Below are 21,895 nucleotides of genomic sequence, written 5' to 3' on the forward strand. Positions count from 1 at the left end.
GATTACAATTTGACATGAGATTTGGGTGGGAACACAAATCCAAATCATATCACTCTGCAAGTTCAGGTTGCACCAAACAGACAGCTATTTATAAAGATTAAGGTGTCATTGACTTTCAACTTTGGATAATGAATCTAAATAGAGGAAATAATGAGAGAGATTCTTAGAAACTCCACTTCTTCTAAGCTCAAGACCACTGTTGGCTGCAAATGCTAGTGCTGTTAGTGCTCTCCTAAACCTGCATCATGGAGACATAAAAAGAGAGGATGATGAATTATTGACCGTCATGATCAGATGGTTATCCCATTTGCTGCTTTGGAAGTTACCCTTGCAACACAGGAGACAACCATCCTTTCTGTCCTGCGAGAAGGCTGGTACCACACAGTCTGTGTGTCCGGGCATGAAAACCATCAGGCATGAAGGGCAGCACGTTGCCGGTGGGCTGTGCCAACCCAAGGAAACAGTGCCTCCTTTGAGAGACACAAAGAGCCACTGTCTTCGCCTCTTTTTTTCTTCTCCAAAAACTGTTAGAGTCCAAAACTCACTGTGGAGATAACAAAGGCTCCTCGAAGACGGAGCAGAGGGCTCCAGTCATTTCACCTGGAGAATTTCAGCCAAAACCAGCCCACAGAACACAGCTCACAAGATTAGGGTAGTCAAGCTTCCTTTTCACCTGGCCTGCAATCTGGAAGAAAAATAAACTCCCCTGAAAACAGAATGTCCCTTTTTTTCCCAGCATCATTCTGGACTGCTCTGTCCTCATCAACAGAGTGATGATTCCTCTTTCTACCAAGATGTTTTCTTGCTAATGTTTACCCCACATGCTAGTGTTTTCTATGACAAGCTCATGTCCACTTGATGTAAGAGCATTAAGAATGATTTAAGCAGAGATGGAGTGACTCTTCATAAGGTGAGTTCCGTGCTAAACGGGAGGTTGGACTGGCTGACCACTAAGATCCCTGTAATTAGGAGGTTAGTAGAGATAACATGTAATTCATTCATTCAAACCTGTGGTCCCCTGGTGGTCACATTAATAGTGAAATGGCTCAAATGTGGACAGCGCTGCCATCAATTCAAGCACAGAGGGCAAGGGTGATTAGGAGAGAGGGCTAAGGGGTAGGGATGCTGTTAGGAAAATTGCCTTAACAAGCCTAAACTGAGCACTTGCTGTATGCCAGGCAGCGGCTGGAGAAAGAAAGATGAAGCTCAGATTGCGTTTAGATAAGTAGTGAAAATAGACATGCACCCAGGCCATTACAATAAAATGGAATGGGTGCCACGGTGCTTATGTGCTATGCAAGTAGCATGGAGGAGGAGCCAATGTAGAACCTGTAGACGGCACGAAAGATGACTCATTGCAGGAGGTGACAAGTCAACTTTCACTTAGGAATGAATAACAACTGACATATGTTGGGAGGAGGGCGTGGAAAGATATTCCAGGTAGAGGGGCCAGGAATGCCACGCAAGAAGGCATGAGGGATCATGGCAGATTGGCGAGCTGCAGGTGGCTTCTTGGTATAGCAGCCATGGAGGATGTCTGTGAAAGCGGGACAGAGGTGGGCTGAGAAGTAGGCGGCAACCAGACTGGGAGGAACTTTCCTGCCATGGGGAATAAGAGCTACCTCCAGGGAGTGGCCTAGGAAGAGGCAGAGGCAAGAATTCAGAGAAGGAAAAAGACCACGCACACTGGACTTCCCAGCCTAATAGAAGATTCCTTTATTCCGAGTGTGGTGAGGGCGTGACTGAAGGGCCCATGTGGACTGGGGGCCCGTGGCCCATGTAGACATCTCAAAGATGAACTTGAATCCCCCACCTTCTATCCCCAACAACGCCCCAGTGCTGTGTAAGGCTCTGGAACTGTGTCCCGGGATGTGGGTGAGAAAACCCTAAGAAGATCTAAAGTTAGATACCCTAGCATCCCAGAGGGTTAGGGCTCAGAGAATATGTGATTTTAAAAACTACTTATATATGTGTATATATAATTTTTTCTCCAGGCAAAATGACATTTGTATGTATACATATATATGTATATACATACATATATATAATTTTAAAAATCACATATTCTCTGAGCCCTAATCCTCTGGGATGCTAGGATATTTACTTAACCTCTCAGATGCTAGAATTTATATATATATATATGCCTGTAATCCAAGCCTGGCCTCAACTTGTATTTTTAAACTTTAATGCTATCATTATTGCTTCCCACCTTATAAGGTAGATACTTTTTTGTGTGTGTGTGACAGTCTCACTCTTGCTCAAGCTGGAGTGCAATGGCATGATCTCAGCTCACTGCAACCTCTGCCTGCTGGGTTCAAGTGATTCTCCCATCTCAGCCTCCCAAGTAGCTGGGATTTCAGGCACCCACCACCAGGCATGGCTGATTTTTTATTTAAGTAGAGACAGGGTTTCACTATGTTGGTCAGGTTGGTCTTGAACTCCTGACCTTAAGTGATCTGCCCGCCTCAGTCTCCCAAAGTATTGGGATTACAGGCATGAGCCACCACAACGGGCCAAACAAGCACTTAAAAATTTTTTTTAAATTATTATTGTTATTATTATTATTATTATTATTATTTTGAGATGGAGTCTTGCTCTGTAGCCCAGGCTGGAGTGCAGTGGCACGATCTCAGATCACTACAAGCTCTGCCTCCTGGGTTCACACCATTCTCCTGCCTCAGCCTCCTGAGTAGCTGGGACTACAGGCGCCTGCCACCACGCCTGGCTAATTTTTTTTTTTTTGTAGAGACGCGGTTTCACCGTGTTAGCCAGGATGGTCTCAATCTCCTGACCTTGTGATCCGCCCACCTCGGCCTCCCAAAGTGCTGGGATTACAGGCGTGAGCCACCATGCCCAGCCTTAAATTATTATTATTTTTTGAGGATGGTGTCTCACTCTGTCACCCAGGCTGTAGTGCAGTGGTGTGATCTAGGCTCACTGCACCCTTTGCCTCCCAGATTCAAGCAATTCTCTTTTCTCTGCCTCCTAAGTAGCTGGGATTACAGACACCCACAACCACAGCTGGCTAATTTTTGTATTTTTAGCAGAGACAGGGTTTCGCCACGTTGGCCAGGCTGGTCTTGAACTTCTGACCTCAAGTGATCCACCCTTCTCGGCCTCCCAGAGTGCTGGGATGACAGGTCTGAGCCACCATGCCTGGCCAAGGCAGGCGTATTTGAAAGGCAAATTTCCTGCAGATATTCCACTTTTGGAATCTTAATTGTAGCCTAAGACTATAGGAGCATGCAGGGCACAAAAGGCCCTGGGTCTAACAGGGTTAATCTCTTCCTGAAATTTCTCCAGTCCTGGGCTTCCATACGAGGGTCAGCAAATAAAAGGAAAGAGAGAAATTTCTGGAAGGTCTGCTGCTGCTGCTGCTGCTGCTGGGACAAAAAGGGGACCCAAGAGCATCTAGTTTAAGAATGATGCCAGCAACCCAGTGAGATGTGAGAATCAGCCGAGCTAGCCAGTGGGCCAGGGGCATCCTGGCTAGAGGCAGAAGTTCCAGCTCTACTGCAAACCTTCTCCTGGCTTAAGGAGGAATCTACTACTGTCATGCACCGCATAATGATGCTTCTGTCAGGACAGACCACACATACAGGGGCGGCCCCATAAGATTACAATGCAGTTGTCCATGTGCAAGTGGCTCCGGCCTGTAATCCCAGCACTTTGGGAGGCTGAGGTGGGCAGATCACTTGAGGTCAGGCGTTCGAGACCAGCCTGGCCAACATGGCGAAACGTCATCTCTACTAAAAATATAAAAATTAGCCTGATGTGGCAGTGGGTGCCTGTAATCCCAGCTACTCGGGAGGCTGAGGCAGGAGAATCATTTGAACCTGGGAGGTGGAGGCTGCAGTGAGCCAAGATGGTGGCACTGCACTTTAGCCTGGGTGACAGGGCAAGACTCTGTCTCAAAACCAAACCAAACCAAAACAAAACAAAAACAAGGTTACAATGCAGTTGAAAAACTCCTACCCCTAGTGGCATCGTCACTGTCCTAACGTTGTAGCACACTACATTACTCATGTGTTTGTGGTGATGCTGGTGTCAACAAACCTGTTGTACTGCCCGTCATATGAAAGTTTAGTGCATGTAATTATGTACAGTACATAATACTTGCTAATAGATAATTATGTTACTGGGTTATGTACTTACTATACTATGCTTTTTATTGTTATTTGAGCTTGTACTCCTACTTATTTTTAAAAAGTTAACCGTACAACAGCCTCGGGAAGGGCCTTCAGGAAGTATTCCAGGAGAAGACCTTGTCATCACAGGGCATGAGAGCTCTGTGTATGTTACTGCCCCTGAAGACCTACCAGTGGGACAAAATATGGAGGTGGAAGACAGTGATGTTGGTAATCCTGACCCCGTGTAGGCCTAGGCTAACGTCTGTTTGTGTCTTAGTTTTTAACAAAAATATTTAAAAAGTAAAACAATAAAAATTTAAAAATGTAAAAATAGAGAAAAGCTCATAGAATAAGGATATAAAGAAAGAAAATAGGCCAGGCACGGTGGCTCATGCCTATAATCCCAGCAGCTTGGGAGGCCGAGGTGGGCAGATCACTTGAGGCCAGGAGTTTGAGACTGGCCTGGCCAACAGGGTGAAACCCTGTCTCTATGAACAATACAAAAATTAGCCGATCATGGTGGTGGGCGCCTGTAGTCCCAGTTACTTGGGAGGCTGATGCACAAGAATCGCTTGAACCTGGGAGGCAGTGGTTGCAGTGAGCTGAGATGGTACCACTGCACTCCAGCCTGGGCAACAGAGCACGAGTCTGTCTCAACAACAAAAAAAAGACAGGTACTTTTGTACAGCTGTACAATGTATTTGTTTTAAGCAGCATTATTGCAAAAGAGTCTGAAAGTTTTAAAAAGTCTGGTTTATAAAATAAAAAAGTTATAGTGAGCTAAGAGTAATTTATTATTGAAGAACAAAAAAATTTTAAATAAATGTAGTGTTGCCTAAGTGTACAATGTTTACAAAGTAAGTCTACAGTAATGCATAGTAATGTCCTAGGCCTTCACATTCACCCACAACTCACTGACTCACCTAGAGCAACTTGCAGTCTTGCAAGCTCATTCCTGCTTGCTGCCCTATACAGGTACACCACTTTATTTATTTACTTATTTATTTTTTTGAGAATGAGTCTTGCTCTGTCGCCTAGACTGGAGTGGCAGTGGCACCATCTCGGTTCACTGCAACCTTAGCCTCCTGGGTTCAAGTGATTCTCCCACCTCAGCCTCCTGGAATTAGCTGGGATTACAGGATTGCTGGGGGTAGCTGGGATTACAGGCACCCACCATCAAGCCCAGCTAATTTTTGTATTTTTGTAGAGATGGGGTTTCACCATGTTGGTCAGGCTGATCTTGAACTCCTGACCTCAGGTGATCCTCCTATGTGAGCCTCCCAAAGGGCTGGGATTACAGGTGTGAGCCACCATGCCGGGTAGGTATACCACTTTTATCCTTTATACCATATTTTACTGTACATTTGCTATGTTTAGATACACAAATACTTACCATTGTGTTAAAGCTGCCTACAATATTCAGTGCAGTCACAGGCAGTGCAGATTTGTAGCAGTAGGCTATACTAGATAGCCTAGCTGTGTAATAGGCTATGCCATTTAGGCTTGTGTAAGTACACTCTACAAGATACAATGAAATCATCTAACAATGCATGTCTCAAAAGGTATCCCTGTTGTTAAGCAACACACGACTGTATTTCCAAGTATTTCTAGTATGTGCCAGGAGCCCTCACCTATGTAATCTGACTTAATTGCAGTGAGACTACTGTGAGATAGGTATTATTTCCACTTCATAGGAGATGAAACTGATGATCAAAGAATTTAAGCATCTAGCCTGGCATGGTGGCTCACGCCTGTAATCCCATCACTTTGGGAGGCCGAGGAGGGCAGATCACTTGAGGTCAGGAGTTCGAGACAAGTCTGGCCAACATGGCGAAATCCTGTCTCTACTAAAAATACAAAAATTAGCCAGGCATGATGGCAGGCGTCTGTAATTCCAGTTACTTGGGAGGCTGAGGCAGGAGAATCACTTGAACCGGAGAGGCAGAGGTTGCAGGGAGATCGTGCCATTGCACTCCAGCCTGGGGGACACAGCGAGACTCTGTCTCAAAAAAAACAAACAAACAAACAAAAAAACACCCAAAGAGTTTAAGCATCTTGCCAAAGTCAGAGAGATAGAAATTGGAGGGCCGAGATTCAACACTGGGCTTTTCCTGTCTCCAAACCCCATTTGCTTTTGTTTTTGTTCTTCCACCCCACCACTGATTAATTTTTATGCCAGATTCCTTCATTGTTTTTTCATGTATGAAAAGGGGGCTACAAAGAGTTAGTAAAACAATTTTTACCTTCCTTAAGGTGGAATGAACAAATATGAAAATGTGTTGGAGGAAAAGGGTATAGGATAAATATAAAGGGTTCTTGGGATAGAGAGAAAGATGGGATTAGATTTTGCATCACTGAGATACATAAACTCAAGTTCCCCTACTTAGCATCAACATATAATACAAATCCATTTTGATTCTATTACTAGCACAGGAGAGGCGGGGAGAAAAAAAACACTGTACTCTCCAGTGACTGTTTTGGGGAGAAAAAAACTCCTTGGTGAGCTAACTGTTCCTTTATTGTCCAGCTGCTGCCTTTGAATCCTGTGTTTGCATTACCAACAATTGCAACGGAAGTGTTTAATTTCAATTATTTATTATTCGTATCCCTCCAGCTTCCAAAGAGAAATGCAAGGCATGGAAATGAAGCTTTTTGAGTTTTCGTACACCAGATTCATATCTCAACTACTTGGTTTCACTGGTTTTGCTGATACATCCATTTAAAACTCACAGAGCTGATACACACCCCGGTTGAGAGGGTTAAGCTATGGCAATTTACTCTAAAATTCAAATATTTGGATTTGATGCAGAGGCCGAATGCCAAGGCCATGCTGATCTGCGACCGAAGAGCTAAAACATGAAAGTCCCCATCTTATTCTCTCCTGACCATGCTGCAGAGATGCTCTGTCGGCTTAATCTCTTTAATCTGCCTTGCTGCCTCCAAAGCCTCAATTATTTTGAAACCACGCAAGGGCCTGGTAGCGAGGCAGAGCTGGCTCCTGAGAGCAGTTCGTGGCTGGGACCAGATCCCTGCGGACTCTTTGTTCGGTCAGCAGAGGATTCTCTCGGTGGCCAGCTGAAGGCCTTTTCTTTGTGTCGTGATTGACAGGCATGAATTAAATATCACCCCACTGGGCTCTCTGATTGGTGAATGATGACGTATTACAAGAATGTCTTGGGAAAATGGTGTTTCATGATAACGGGACAAGACCAGAAAGGCTGGGCTTTTTCAGCTAATCCTAAACTTGACAACAGCAGAGACCTTGATTCTGGGCTCTGTATTTTATTTTTGTCTGGGTATGCCTTGTTCAGGCCCTTTAAAGGATGATCCTTAAATGGCTAAGAGAGGAGCAGAGGATGAAGCCCAACGAAGTGCAAATTTAGGAGTGAGAAAAGGATTGTTTCTTTAAATGACTGATGTTTCTGTAGATGTGCTTGAAGGGTTCTCTTCTAAAATGAGCCTGGCATTGTCTTTGAGGCTTTTCTTCCTTCTCAATTTATCAGCAAGGCAATTAGTATTCCTTAGGGCAATAATAGGCTCTGCAGGGTCCTGGCTATTCCCAACATATACTGGCCTGGCGTTGCCTCGGGCATAAACAGCTCTGCGCACACAATGCTCTGGTTTTGAACAAGCAGAAATAGTGTGATAAGAAAGTGCAGAGAGAAGAAATGGAAGAGCATGGAAATGCACCCCGGAATCCGAGGTGACACAGCATGTCTGTGGCTAAGTGGAGGAGGAAGGAAATGGGGTGCAAGATAGAAACTAATCTGTCATCTAGCCTAACAGTCGGTGAGGGATTGGGAGAAGGTTCATTTCAGGGTAAGGTCATTGAGCTGGCTCAGTGGATGACACCCCAAAACTGAAAGGGCGATTGTAATGAGAGCTCTCGCTGAGGTTGGGGGCAGCATTATCAATCTTAGTTTACATTTCGTGAAGTTTTTTTTTTTAATTTTAGATTCAGGGGGTACACGTGTAGGTTTGTTGCAAGGATGTATTGCATAACGGTGAGGTTTGGGCTTCCAGTGTATCCATCATCTAAATAGTGAACATTGTATTCAATGGGTAGTTTTTCAATCCTCATCCCTTTGCCAACACCCCACCTTTTGGAGTCCCCATTGTCTATTGTTTCCATCTTTATGCCCACGTGTACCCATTGTTTCACTCCCACTTATAAGTGAGAACATGTGGAATAAGTTATCTTAATTAAACATAACTTCTGCTTCTCACTTATAGAGAATTACAGCTCCCACTGATAAGTGAGAAGCAAAAGTGGATCTTGACATGGCCAAGCTGGGGATGTGGTGTGATGTTTTTGCATTAATTTGCTTAGGATAAAGGCCTTCAGCTCCGGCCATGTTGCCGCAAGGATATGATCTCATTCTTTTTTTATGGCTGCATAGTATACCATGGTATTATATGCGCCACATTTTTAAAATACAGCCCACCATTGATGGGCATCTGAGTTGATTCTGTGTCTTTCCTATTGTGACTAGTGCTGCAATAAACATACGAGTGCAAGTGTCTTTTTTATATAAGGATTTCTTTTCTTTTGGACAGATACACAGCAGTGGGATTGCTGGGTCGAATGGTAGTTCTATTTTGAGTTCTCTGTGAAATCCTCATACTGTTTTCCATAGAGGTTGTAATAAATTATCCTCCCACCAATAGTATACAAGGGTTCTGTATTCATTCGTTCTCATGCTGCTAATAAAGACATACACGAGTATGGGTAATGTATAAAGAAAAGAGGTTTAATTGATTCACAGTTTTGCATAGCTGGGGAGGCCTCAGGAAACTTACAATCGAGGCAGAAGGCGAAGCAAACACCTTTACACGGCAGCAGGAGAGAGAATGAGAGCCAAATGAAGGGAGAAGCCCCTTATAAAACCATCAGATATTGTGAAAACTTACTATCACGAGAATAGCATGGGGGAAACTGCCCCGAGGATTCAGTTGCCTCCCATGAGGTCCCTCCCACCACATGTGGGGATTATGGATTACAATTCAAGATGTGATTTGGGTGGGGACACAGCCAAACCAAATCAGGTTCCCTTTTCTCTGAATCCACACCAACATCTGTTGCTTTTTTGACTTATTAACAGTGGACATTATGACTGATGTAAGATAATCCCTCATTGTGGTTTCAATTTGCATTTCTCTGATGATTAGTGATGTTGAGCATTTTGTGAATGATATTTTCTGGTGCATCTAACATAAATTCCAATGTGAAAGGAAACTGGGTCCTTAGGTTTGCCAAGTAGGCTTGCTACCAGTAATATTGATAGAAGAGAGCATCAGGGAAGAATCTTGTGCCCAGCTTTCAGTAAATATGGAAGTTGTTTTGCCATTGAGTTGGGCACAAAGATTCTTTCTACAAGATTCGAAGAAGGGAGAAATATGTAGATGTTGGCCATACTTTGGGCAGTAATAAGGTGATTTGTGCAAAAAGCTTGCTTTGCCTAGGGACTTCTTACTAGGTCTGGAAAGATAGTGTATTAGGTCAGGAGAACACCGGCAGGACCATAACCATCAACTAGGAGAACTAATGGGCCTGGTTCAGGTGAGCAGGTCAGATTCGGATGACGCTCTCCAGAGGAATAACTGAATCTACAAGTCAGGCAGCTCAGTCATGGTCTCATTGGGAATGGAGGGGTTGTTATAAGAAGCACACAGGGGCCAGGTGTTGTAGCTCACGCTTGTAGTCCTAGCACTCTGGGAGGTGGAGGAGAGTGGTAATCTGGTAAAACTCTGTCTTTACAAAAAAAAAAAAAAAAAAAATTTAGCTGAGCATGGTTGTAAGTGCCTGTAGTCCCAGCTACTGGGGAGGCTGAAGTGGGAGGATTGCTTGACCCTGGGAGGTTGAGGCTGCAGTGAGCTGTGATTCTGCCACTGCACTCCAGCCTGGGTGAGTGGATGAGACCGTGTCTTGAAAAAAAAAAAGAAAAAGAAAAAGAAGCATAGTGGGCACAAGGCTCATGAGATTAGGGGGAAAGCTGGGAAAATAGTTCAAAATGCTGGCAAGAAATTAGGGCAACAGGAGGAGACCATAGCCAGAAATGTTCCCTGGAGAAGCAAAAGTGGATCTTGACATGGCCAAGCTGGGAATGTGGTGTGAACCCATGGCTCTAGTGGAGTGTGTGGGGCATGGCAGGGAGAGGGTTCAAAGGGAGGGGAAGTACAAGGCAGACATTTACGAGCACAAAGCTAAGGCGCTGATCGCCTATATTCGCTGACTGCTGGAAATGGCTTCCTTCTTTGGAGATTAAAGTTGGAGAGTTTTCGTATTCATATAAATTATAATCTGGGTCCTTGTTAAAAGACTGCACAATTTGACTGAACTGCTGGTGACTGTGGTAAACACGTTCCTGGGTGTTGAGCATTGATGCAGCAATGCCAGCTCCAGGGAGCCTTCCTACACTGGAAGGAAATGTGAGTAATAACAAATATGCTTTTTTAGCAGATCGACAGCTTGCTGAGCTGGGACATGGTACATTCCAACCCCCTCCCCACCATATTTTTTTCTTTTCCTAAAGCACACTGTGTTGCTAGGAATACTTATTAGCTGTGTATTTCTTCAATTCTTTCATGAATCAAAACGGTTCTGTCCTAATGCTTTGGATATGATTTCTGTCTCAAAATGTCCCTGAAGGGACTGGGATTATTAAATTGCAAGAGAAGTAGCCTGGGCAATGATAGAGTGTGTTCGTTTGCTAGGACTGTCATAACGAAGTACCACATGCTAGGGGGCTTAAACAACAGAAATTGATTGTCTCACAATTCTGGAGGCTAGAAACCCAAGATCAATGTATCAGCAGGGTTGGTTTCTCCTTCTCCTTTTTTTTTTTTTTTTTTTGAGATGGAGTCTTGCTCTGTTGCCCAGGCTGGAGTGCAGTGGCACACTCTTGGCTAACTGTGACCTCCGCCTCCCAGGTTCAAGCAATTCTCCTGCCTCAGCCTCCAGAGTAGCTGAGATTACAGGTGTGTGCCACCACGCCTGGCTAATTTTTGTGTTTCTAGTAGAGACAGGATTTCTCCATGTTGGCCAGGCTGGTCTCGAACTCCTGACCTCAAGTGATCCACCCTCCCAAAGTGCTGGGATTACAGGCGTGAGCCACGGCACCTGGCTAGGGTAGATTTCTTCTGATGCATCTCTTCTTGGCTTGTAGACAATCATCTTCTCCCTGTGTCTTCCTTCACATACTCTTCTTTCTCTCTGTGTCTGTGTCCTAATCTTTTCTTCTTATAAGGACACCATTCATGTTGGATCAGGGCCCACCCTAATGACCTCATTTAAGCTTAATGCTAGAGACTGAATGTTTGTGTGCAACCCATCCCCAGAATGTATATGTTGGCATCCTAGTCTCCAGTGTGATGCTATAGGGAGTGGAGACTTTAGGAGGTAATTAGGCCATAAGGGTGGAGCCTTCATGATTGGGATTAGTGCCCTTAGGAAAGAAAGCCCAGAGAGCACCCTTGCTCCTTCCATTGTGTGAGAACACAGTGGTCCTCATGAACCAGGAAGCAGATGTCTTGCCAGATACCAAATCTGCCAGCACCTTGACTTCCCAGCCTCCAGAACCATGAGAAATAGCGTTCTGTTGTTTATAAGCCACCTGGTCTATAGTATTTGGTTATTGCTGTCCAAACAGAGTAGGACACTTTCTTATCTCTTTGAAGACTCTATCTCCAAAAATACTGTCACATTCTGAGGTACTGAGGACTTCAACAAATGAATTTGGGAGGGACCAGGACATAATTCAACCAATTACACATGTGCCACTACTGGCCCCCATGAATACCCAGAGATACAGCTGTTTTGGATTCTACAAGACTGTGGCGAAAGAGTCTTCACATAAAAAAAGAATACTTATGGACCTGTAAGGAGTGAATTTTCATTTAATCAATCACAGACCCATTTATTGTCATAAACCTGTTATCAGACACATATAATTATCATGTCAATATCAATAAATGTTTATGAATGAACAAATAACTCTTCTTTCTCAAAAAGACTCTTTTTCCTTTGTAAGAGGGATTTGATGCTGGGTGCCATGGCTCACATCTGTAATCCCAGCATTTTGGGAGGCCAAGGTGGGAAGAGTGCTTGAGGCCAGGGGTTCAAGACCAGCCTGGACAACATAGAAAGACCCCATCTTTACAAAATAATTTAAAAGTTAGCAGGATATGGTGGCACAGGGCTGAAGTCCCAGCTACTCAGGAGGCTGAAGTGGGAGGATCCTTTGAGTCCAGGAATTTGAGGCTGCAGTGAACTATAACTGTGCCACTGCACTGCAGCTTGGGGGACAGAATGAGACCCTGTCTCTACAAAGGAAAAAAAAAAGGATTTGACAGTTGAGAGGCAGACCAAGTTCTCTGGTTACTCTTCTGGATTGCTTCCTATTGAAGGACTTGTGGGCAGTCTCTAGTGGACTATAAAGCATCATGAATAATTAAAATTAAACAACGCTTGTCAAAATCAATGAATGGAGCACTCTTTATGACACAATACTTCAGTCTATTGGCTTGGTCACCAATTTGGAAACTCTAGCACCAGGTCCTGAGGCTGCCTACCCTAAGTATGAGGTCCTGTCCTGGCAACGGAGGAAGAAATACCCAGGAAAGAGCCTCCTTCTAAATGAGCTTCCAGGTTGGGGCACAGTGGTTCACACCTGTAATCCCAACACTTTGGGAGGCCCAGGCAGGAGGATCGCCTGAGTTCTTGGGGTTCGAGATTGGCCTGGGCAACATAGTAAGACCCTGTCTCTATAAACAATAAGAAATGAGCTGGGCATGGTGATGTGTGCCTATAGTTCCATATACTCAGGAGGCTGAGGTGAAGGATGGCTTCAGCCCAGGAGTTAGTGGCTACAGTGAGGTATGATCACACCAGTGCACTCCAGCCTGGGTGACAGAGTGAGACCTTGTCTCTATAGTTAAAAATAAATAAATAAAAAATAAGAAGTGCTTCCGGCCAGGTGCAATGGCTCACTCCTATAATCCCAGCACTTTGGGAGGCCGAGGCAGGAGGATCCCTTGAGCCCAGAAGTTCAAGACCAGCCTGGGCAACATAGTGGGACCCTGTCTAAAAAAAAAAGTGCTTTTGTGACAGTGGCGAGATTGGCAGGGATGGGGATGAGGATTTTCCATGTCAGCCCCAGTCTAGACTAGAACCAAACAAACCTGGTTAATTAATGAGCCTGCTACATACAAGTTTATGGGAAGATGAGCCCTGACTAGAATGTGAGCCTTGCCCTGGAGGGTTCTAGCTTTAGACTGTTGACTGTGTCTGCTAAAGACAAGTCCCCGCTCTGGGAACATAGTTTTCTCTTAGCTAATCTTTCATCATCATCACTGCAGCCATGAGGCAGGCCCACGTCAGGAGTAGCTCCAATGCAACCCAGTCCTTAGAAGGAGGGGTGAAGCTGTGGGTCAAAGCCAGGAAAAGGGGTGAGAAATTGAATTCTGTAATATCTAAGGGCCAAGGATGGGCTGATTCTTTTTTTTTTAATTGAGGTGAAATATACATAATATAAAATTTACCATTTAACCTTTTATTTATTTATTTAATTTTAAACAGGATCTTGCTATGTTGTCCAGGCTGGACTCAAACTTCTGAGCTGAAGCAATCTTCCTACCCTAGCCTCCAAAGCAGCTAGGACTATAAGGAAGCACCACTCACCCAGGTACTTTTGTAAAACTTTCTGTAGAGATGGGGTCTTGCTATGTTACCCAGGCTGATCTTGAACTCCTGGGTCCAAGAGATCTTCCTGCCTCGGTACTGGGATTACAGGCATAAGCGATTGTGCTCAGCCCTAGGCTGATTCTTCCAGCTAGGCATCTCAGCCCATCTTTAAGCCCAGAAGGGAACAATAAGACCAAACAGAGACACGCACAGAGCTCTGGAACTGAGAAGAAGATGGGAAGAGAAAGCTGGGCAAAGAGATAACCCAAGTCCAAGCAAGGAGTCTGGGCAGCAGGAACGCCATCCCCAGCTTTCCTTTTTTTTGAGAGCCGGTCTTGCTCTGTCACCTAGGTTGGAGTGCAGTGGCATGATCTTAGCTCGCTGCAACCTCCACGTCCCGGGTTCAAGCGATCCAACCACCTCAGCCTCCCAAGTAGCTGGGACTACAGGTGTGCACCACCACACCTTGTTAATTTTTGTATTTTTAGTAGAGACGGGGTTTCACCATGTTGGCCACGCTGGTCTTAAACTCCTGATCTCAAGCGATCTGCCTGCCTCAGCCTCCCAAAGTGCTGGGATTGCAGGCATGAGCCACCGTGCCCAGCCTGTCTCCAGCCTTCTGAGATATTGTTTATCAGGAAACATTTCTGCTTTTAGATGATGCATCTCCTTTGGATCCCATAGCTCTATATCTGTACTCTTCTACCATCTGTACTACTTTCTACATTGGAGGTTTATTTATATGTGTCTGTTAAGTTTCCTGCTAAACTATAAACTTCCTCAGGGCAGCAACTATACCTCATTCATTTTGGAAGCTCCAATAGCACCCAGCACCATCTCTGGATTGTAGCTCGTGGTTAATAACTATTTACTAAATAGATGAACCTAACATTAAACATTGAAGAAACAGTCTACTCATTCCCTGCGTTTCTTCAAGGAAAGCACCACCACTCATGTCTGCTTAGATGTTATTATTAATAGTGGTTCAGTAATAATAATATAATAATAATAATAATTATATAATAATAATAATACCACTGTGGAAAATTTAGGCCACATCCAAAATATGTGCACTTCCAGATCTGCCACAGGTTGTTTCTATCCCAGGTACTGGAGATAATCTAAAAAGAGCTCAGGGGAAAGGTTGTCAGAAGAACAAAGCGGCCAGGTGCGGTGGCTCAAGCCTGTAATCCCAGCACTTTGGGAGGCCGAGACGGGCGGATCACGAGGTCGGGAGATCGAGACCATCCTGGCTAACACGGTGAAACCTCGTCTCTACCAAAAAAGTACAAAAAACTAGCTGGGCTTGGAGGCGGGCGCCTGTAGTCCCAGCTACTGGGGAGGCTGAGGCAGGAGAATGGCGTAAACCCGGGAGACGGAGCTTGCAGTGAGCTGAGATCCGGCCACTGCACTCCAGCCCGGGCGACAGAGCGAGACTCCGTCTCAAAAAAAAAATAAAAAATTAAAAAAAAAAAAATTAAAAAAAAAAAAAGAAAAAAAAAAAGAAGAACAAAGCATTCGGAAGCTGTCAGGTGAAAAACAGTTCAATGAATTGACTATTTGGGTCAGAGACAAGAAGACTAAGGAGACAGACATCAAAAGTGTTTGCAAATATCTGAAAAGCTTTCCTGTAGAAGAGGAAGCAGACTTAGTTTTGCTGTAGAGGTAGAGCCAGGACCAGTGGGTTTAAGAGCAAGGAGACAAAATTCAAAATACAAGAGAACTGTTAAACTTTTAAATTAGAGCTCTCCAACAATAGAGTAGACTGATAAGATTGTGAGCTCCCTGTCAACACAGAGATGGTCAATAATGCAGTAGGAAGGAAAATACAAATGAGATCTGAAAGATTATCGTTCTGACCATTGTTGCCCAGGCTGGAGTGCAGTTGGCACAATCTTAGCTCACTGCTGCATCCCGGGTTCAAGCGATGCTCCTGCCTCAGTCTCCAGAGTAGCTGGGACTGCAGGCATGCGCCACCACACCTGGCTAATTTTTATATTTTTAGCAGAAAGAGGATTTCACCATGTTGGCCAGGCTGGTCTTGAACTCCTGACCTCAAGTGATCCACCCACTCGGCCTCCCAAAGTGCTGGGATTACAGGCATCAATCGTTGCGCCTGGCCGTGGTTTTGATTTCTATGTCTCTAATCACTTAGGGGGAAAAAAAAAAAAATGGCCAAGGCATGGTGGCTTATGCCTGTAATCCCAGTACTTTGGGAGGCCAAGGTGAGAGGATCACTGGAGACCAGAAGTTTGAGACCAGCCTGGGTAAAATAGTAAGATCCTCTCACTACAAAATAAAAAATAAAAAAAAATTAGCCGGGCATAGTAGCACTTGTCTTTAGCTCTTCCAGCTACTTGAGAGGCTGAGGTGGGAGGACTGCTTGAGTCCAAGAGTTCAAGGCTATAGTGAGCAATGATCATGCTATTGCACTCCAGCCTGGATGATGGAGTGAGACTCTATTAAAAAAAAAAAAAAAAATCCTGTTCAGTTTCAGGGATGTAATATTCTCTTGTATCTCTCTGCGGATATTAATTCTGTGTCCTCAGAAAAAACGAGCTTCTGCTTATTGAGTTTGATATCACTCTTCAGGATATTGGTTTTTTAAAAAATGATGCCCATTCTTAGGTGTGAACTCATGTGATGGCTGGCATGTCCTTAGAGCCTGTCTAGAGTGCTTTCTCTGCTTCCCAGCATTCTCAAGAAGGGGTGAGTTATACCTACTGTCAAGTGGGCTATACCCGTAGTCAGTCTCCTGGATATGGGGACTCCCCATTATTTCTGAGTGTTTGCAAGGCTTCTTCCAAAGCTCACATTCATTGCTTCTACCCAAGGGCAGACACCTCCACTTGGCAAGGAGAGGTCGCAGCTTATCTCATCTGGCTGCTCCTAATGCATGTCCCAAGCCAGTTAACTCCAGGTTTGCCTCCAGGCTCCCCTCTTACTCCTCACAATCTGTACCTCCAGCTTGGGGTTGGAGGCTTGGAGCATTCCAGAATGACTTTCTCCTTCTACAACAGTCGTTTGCTTTCAGAAAAACAGCCTCCTCTATGAACCAACCCTGCTTGCCTTCCCTTATTTAGATATTCCTTCTTATTTCTGGTCCTCCAAGAATACCCCTTCCTGTTCTCCAGCCCTATTATGGGTTTATTATTTTAAACTTGTAATCTCTTTTCTGTCATTTTTAAGCATCTGTGCTCAGTTAACCATCTTAATTCAATCTCCTGTCTCTTCCAATTCTAAATGTTATAATTTTATAAATGCGAAGGGGAAAGTAAACAAAAAATACAGTCATTACAAAAATAGCTCATTTTAAAGCTGTGGTTTTTTTTTTTTCCTAAGTACATCAACAATTAGATAGGTAGTGATCTACTACCCATTACTACGGGTAGTGACCTCTACAAGTCTTAGCAAACACAAAAACATGTCATCTGCCACCCTAGACACCTGGAAAGTCTAGCTATGATAGCTATGATTTAAAGTGAATTAATTTAAATTTGTTTCAAAGTAACTCATCAATGTAGTTTAGAGCTTTAAGCCCCTTGGCCAGGCGTGGTGGCTCACGCCTGTAAGCCAATCACTTTGGGAAGTTGAGGAGGGCGGATCACTTGAGATCAGGAGTTTGAGACCAGCCTGGCCAACACAACAAAGCCCTGTCTCTACTAAAAATACAAAAATTAGCCGAGCGTGGTGGCACACACTTGTAATCCCAGCTACTTGAGAGGCTGAGGCAGGAGAATTGCTTGAACCCAGGAGGTGGAGGTTGCAGTGAACCGAGATTGCACCATTGCATTTCAGCCTGGGCCTCAGAGTGAGGCTTCATCTCAAAGAAAAAGAAACAAACATATTAAAAAAAAAAAAAAAAAAAACCTTTAAGACCCGTCTCCCAGGCCTTCCCAGCTGGAATCCTGCTTTCTAATGATATCTACTTCAAAACTGTCCCCTATGGCATTTTTCTCCGTCATTCTTAGTAATGTGTTTATAGCACCATGTTTCACTGAATCCATTTTGAAATGTAATCATCTGTTATCCTAGATGAGGATTTGGCTTTCTTACCCCATTGCTGTCCCGACTTCTCATTCTTCCTAACTTATATCATAAGTTTTGGGTAAATCAATATTTGGAATTCACATTATTATGACTATGTAAATGTTTTTTATTTTTTGGCTGAGGTAAGTAGAAGAGCATATGTTCCTTTTCTTATTTAAAATTTTAAAATGTTCCTGGAATTTTATTTTTTTTTAACTTGGCTTTTTGTATTACAAGATATCATCATGCAAAGTCCCTAAATGTTCCTGGAGTTATTGACTCAATATTTTTTTAATATTTGTGCAATCATTAATTCTAAATACTCCAATAGCTCTGTAATATGCCTCTTGATTCTATTTTTCATACAAGTACATCGATTTTGTTTTGTTTTGTTTTATCCAGGAGATCTTCTTCTTGGAGACTTCTCTCCTCATAGTCTAACCTGAATTGGTTGTTCACTATGGCTCCCATACAGCCGTCATCCTGTGTTGCGTTCTCTGGTTTCTATAATTTCTGTTTCTTGCTTTCTCTCTTATTTTTCCAAAGAACATCATTCTGTATGTCATACACACTTGTGTATGAAAGGTAAAATACTTGTGGATTTAAATATGTGAAAATATCTTTTTTTTTTGAGACAGAGTCTTACTCTGTCACCCAGGCTGGCATGCAGTGGTGCAATCTCGACTCACTGCAACCTCCGTCATCTCCTGGGTTCAAGTGATCCTCCTGCCTCAGCCTCCGGAGTAGTTGGGACTATAGGCACGTGCCACCACACCCGGCTAATTTTTGTACTTTTGGTAGAGACAGGGTTTCACCATGTTGGCCAGACTGGTCTCAAACTCCTGACCTCAAGTGATCCACCTGTCTCAGCCTCCCAAACTGCTGGGATTACAAGTGTGAGCCACCACGCCCAGCACACGAAAAGACCTTTTTTTTTTTTTTCCCCCTATCTTTATACTTTGTTCATAATTTGGCTGGATATAGAATTTGAAGTCAAAAAACAAAGCCCCCTTGGGTTTTTTGAAGATCAAAAACTAATCCGTTGATCTATAGCTTCTGCTATTGTTATGAAGAGATTCAAAGCCATTTTGATTCTTGATACTTTTTATGTAAACTGTTGTGTATTTTTTTCCTCTCTAGAAAATTTTAGGATCTTCTCTTTATCTTTTTCGGTTCTGGAATTTCCCAGTAATGTTTGTGGTTTGGGTCCTCTGTGGTAGGTATACCACAGGCCCCTTTAAATCTAGAGACTCAGATTGACAATAATATCTTGTTTCCTATGTGTGTGGGATGGAGTTAGGGTGGGTGGGTGGGTAGGTATCATATCATGTCTGGATATATAAGGAAAAGGAGACAACCTATATTGTGTATGCAGTCTTTTTGTTTTTTGAGACAGGATCTTGCTCTGTTGCCCAGGCTGGAGTGTAGTGATGTGATCATCACTCACTGCAGTGGGGACCTCCCAGTCTCATGTAATCCTCCCACTTTAGCTTCCCAAATAGCTGGGACTACAAGTGTGTGCCACCAGGCCTGGTTAATGTTTAAAATTTTTTTTGTAAAGATAGGGTCTTGTAATATTGCCCAGGCTGGTCTTGAACTCCTGGACTTAAATGATTTTCCTACCTCGCCCTCTCAAAGTGCTGGGATTACAGGCATGAGTCACCATGCCTGGCCTGTGTATGTAGTCTTTTCATCTAATATCCATCTTTTCAGTTCTGTGCCTAATACAATCTTCCATATTAGTTGGTGATTCCAAAACATGATGCTCTCTGGGGCTCTGGTGGGGGTAAGTGGGAAAAATAATTCTTTTTTCTCTGCAGACATTTAGATGGTTGAGTTCTCAATTCTGCGTAATATCTCATCCATCCATTTTTTTATTCATCTAAAGAGACATTAACATATCATTCATTGGTCTTTCCAACATTTTACCTTTCTATCCCTGACACTTTATTATTAACATTTTGTTAGATTTATTAGGTGTTTGTTAAACCCGCCATATTTAATCAAAAGTCTAAGGAGTTGTTAGTGTGAGTCTTTGAAGCCGGAAATGACCATAGTTTGCTGTCCATGGAATGACTGGGGACATGTTTCTGAACAGGACAAAGAATAGGGATGGCCGGACGCAGTGGCTTACGCCTATAATTCCAGCACTTTGGGAGGCCAAGGCAGGTGGATCATGAGGTCAAGAGATTGAGACCATCCTGGCCAACATGGTAAAACCCCACCTCCACTAAAATACGAAATTTAACTGGGCACTGTGGCACACAACTGTAGTCCCAGCTACTCAGGAGGCTGAGGCAGGAAAATCGCTTGAACCCAGGAGGCGGAGCTTGCAGCGAGCTGAGATCGTGCCACTGCACTCCAACCTGGTGACAGAGTGAGACTCTGTCTCTAAATAAATAAATAAATGGGGATATACTGTGCCTCGGTGTCTTGTTTTGTTTTGTTCTTGTTTTTTTTTTTTTTGAAACGGAGTCTCACTCTGTCACCCAGGCTGGAGTGCAGTGGCCTGATTTTGGCTCACTGCAAGCTCCGCCTCCTGGGTTCAAGCGATTCTCCTGCCTCAGCCTCCCGAGTAGCTGGGATTACAGGTGCGCACCACCACACCCAGCTAGTTTTTGTATTTTCAGTAGAGACAGGGTTTCACCATATTGACCAGGCTGGTCTCGAACTCCTGACCTCACATGATCTGCCCACGTCGGCCTGCCAAAGTGCTGGCATTACAGGCGTGAGCCACCATGCCCGGTCTTCTGTTTTATTTGGCAAACCTAACTTCTTGCTTCCTGGTAGCAAATGATACAAATGGCATCAGTTGACTCTAGCCTTTCCCTCTTGCCAGGTAGCCTCCTTTGTTGCTAACAATTCAAGGATCTATTGTTTCTCTTTCCTGGGCTGACCAATGAATATGGAGCTAGGAGTCATTTTGAGTGACAGTCTGCAAATCTGATGTAAATACAGAGATTGTAAGAGGAAACTGTGGGGGCTGGGTGCAATGGCTCACACCTGTAATCCTAGCACTTTGAGAGGCCGAGGCGGGTGGATCACTTGAGGTCAGGGGTTCGAAACCAGCCTGGCCAACATGGTGAAACCCCATCTCTACTAAAAATACAAAAATTAACTGAGCATGGTGATGGGCACCTGTAATCCCAGCTACTCAGGAGGCTGAGGCAGGAGCATCGCTTGAACCCGGGAGGTGGAGGTTGCAGTGAGTGGAGATCACACCACTGTACTCCAGCCTAGGTGACAGAGCAAGACTCTGTCTCAAAAAAAAAAAAAAAAAAAAAAAGAGAAAATAATAATAATAATGCCTCACACCTTATAAGTATTATATATGTGTTTGCTATGATTATTGCTGTTATTTCAAATGACAGGTGTTGCTTTGTTTTTTTTTTAGAAAACCATTAGAAGAAAACCGAAAACAGAATAGTCTGCAGCTGTTGATTAAATACAAGATGTGGAGCTCATTCTGTAGGAACTAAGCCTCAAATGACATGCAAAGGACTCTTTAGGAAGACCCACTGGATTCCTTTGCTGTATGAGTTGTCGGTATTTCCAAGGTGAATGTTAAAGTTTGCCTAATAAAGCCACATGTGCCCAGAGTGGGTCGGGGATACTCCGTGTGGGCTCACGTGGCATCCCTGGATGTCTTCTTCCCTTCTCTTCAGGAAAGCCCCTTTATTTATTATTTTTATTTTTATTTTTTGAGATGAAGTCTTGCCCTTGTCACCCAGGCTGGAGTGCAGTGGCACGATCGCAGATCACTGCACCCTCTGCCTCCTGGGTTCAAGCAATTTTCCTGTCTCAGCCTCCTGAGTACCTGGAATTACAGACACCTACCACCATGCCTGGCTAAGTTTTGTATTTTTGGTAGAGACAGGGTTTCACCATGTTGGCAGGCTGGTCTCGAACTCCTACCTCAAGTGATCCGCCCACCTTGGCCTGCCAAAGTGCTGGGATTACAGGCGTGAGCCACCACGCCCGGCTTGGGAAAGCCCCTTTCTTATTTGATTCCTTTCAGTAAATAGCTGCCATGTGCCTGGAAGGGTACGATGAA

The 21,895-nt window shown here is 44.0% G+C and overlaps 1 long non-coding RNA gene across 2 annotated transcripts; it reads left to right on the forward strand.

Annotated features, from left to right (window-relative positions):
* Positions 1 to 536: 536 nt before the first annotated feature.
* On the forward strand, positions 537 to 21,452 carry LOC135964932 (uncharacterized). Of its 2 annotated transcripts, none has more exons than XR_010577677.1 (2): positions 537 to 910; positions 21,236 to 21,452. It is a non-coding gene; the product is annotated as an uncharacterized lncRNA (long non-coding RNA). The 2 variants fall into 2 exon arrangements; XR_010577676.1 differs by lacking the exon at positions 537 to 910 and adding an exon at positions 13,706 to 13,813.
* Positions 21,453 to 21,895: the final 443 nt, after the last annotated feature.

This window comes from Macaca fascicularis, chromosome 9 (assembly GCF_037993035.2).
Source record: "Macaca fascicularis isolate 582-1 chromosome 9, T2T-MFA8v1.1".
Classification (NCBI taxonomy): Eukaryota; Metazoa; Chordata; class Mammalia; order Primates; family Cercopithecidae; genus Macaca; species Macaca fascicularis.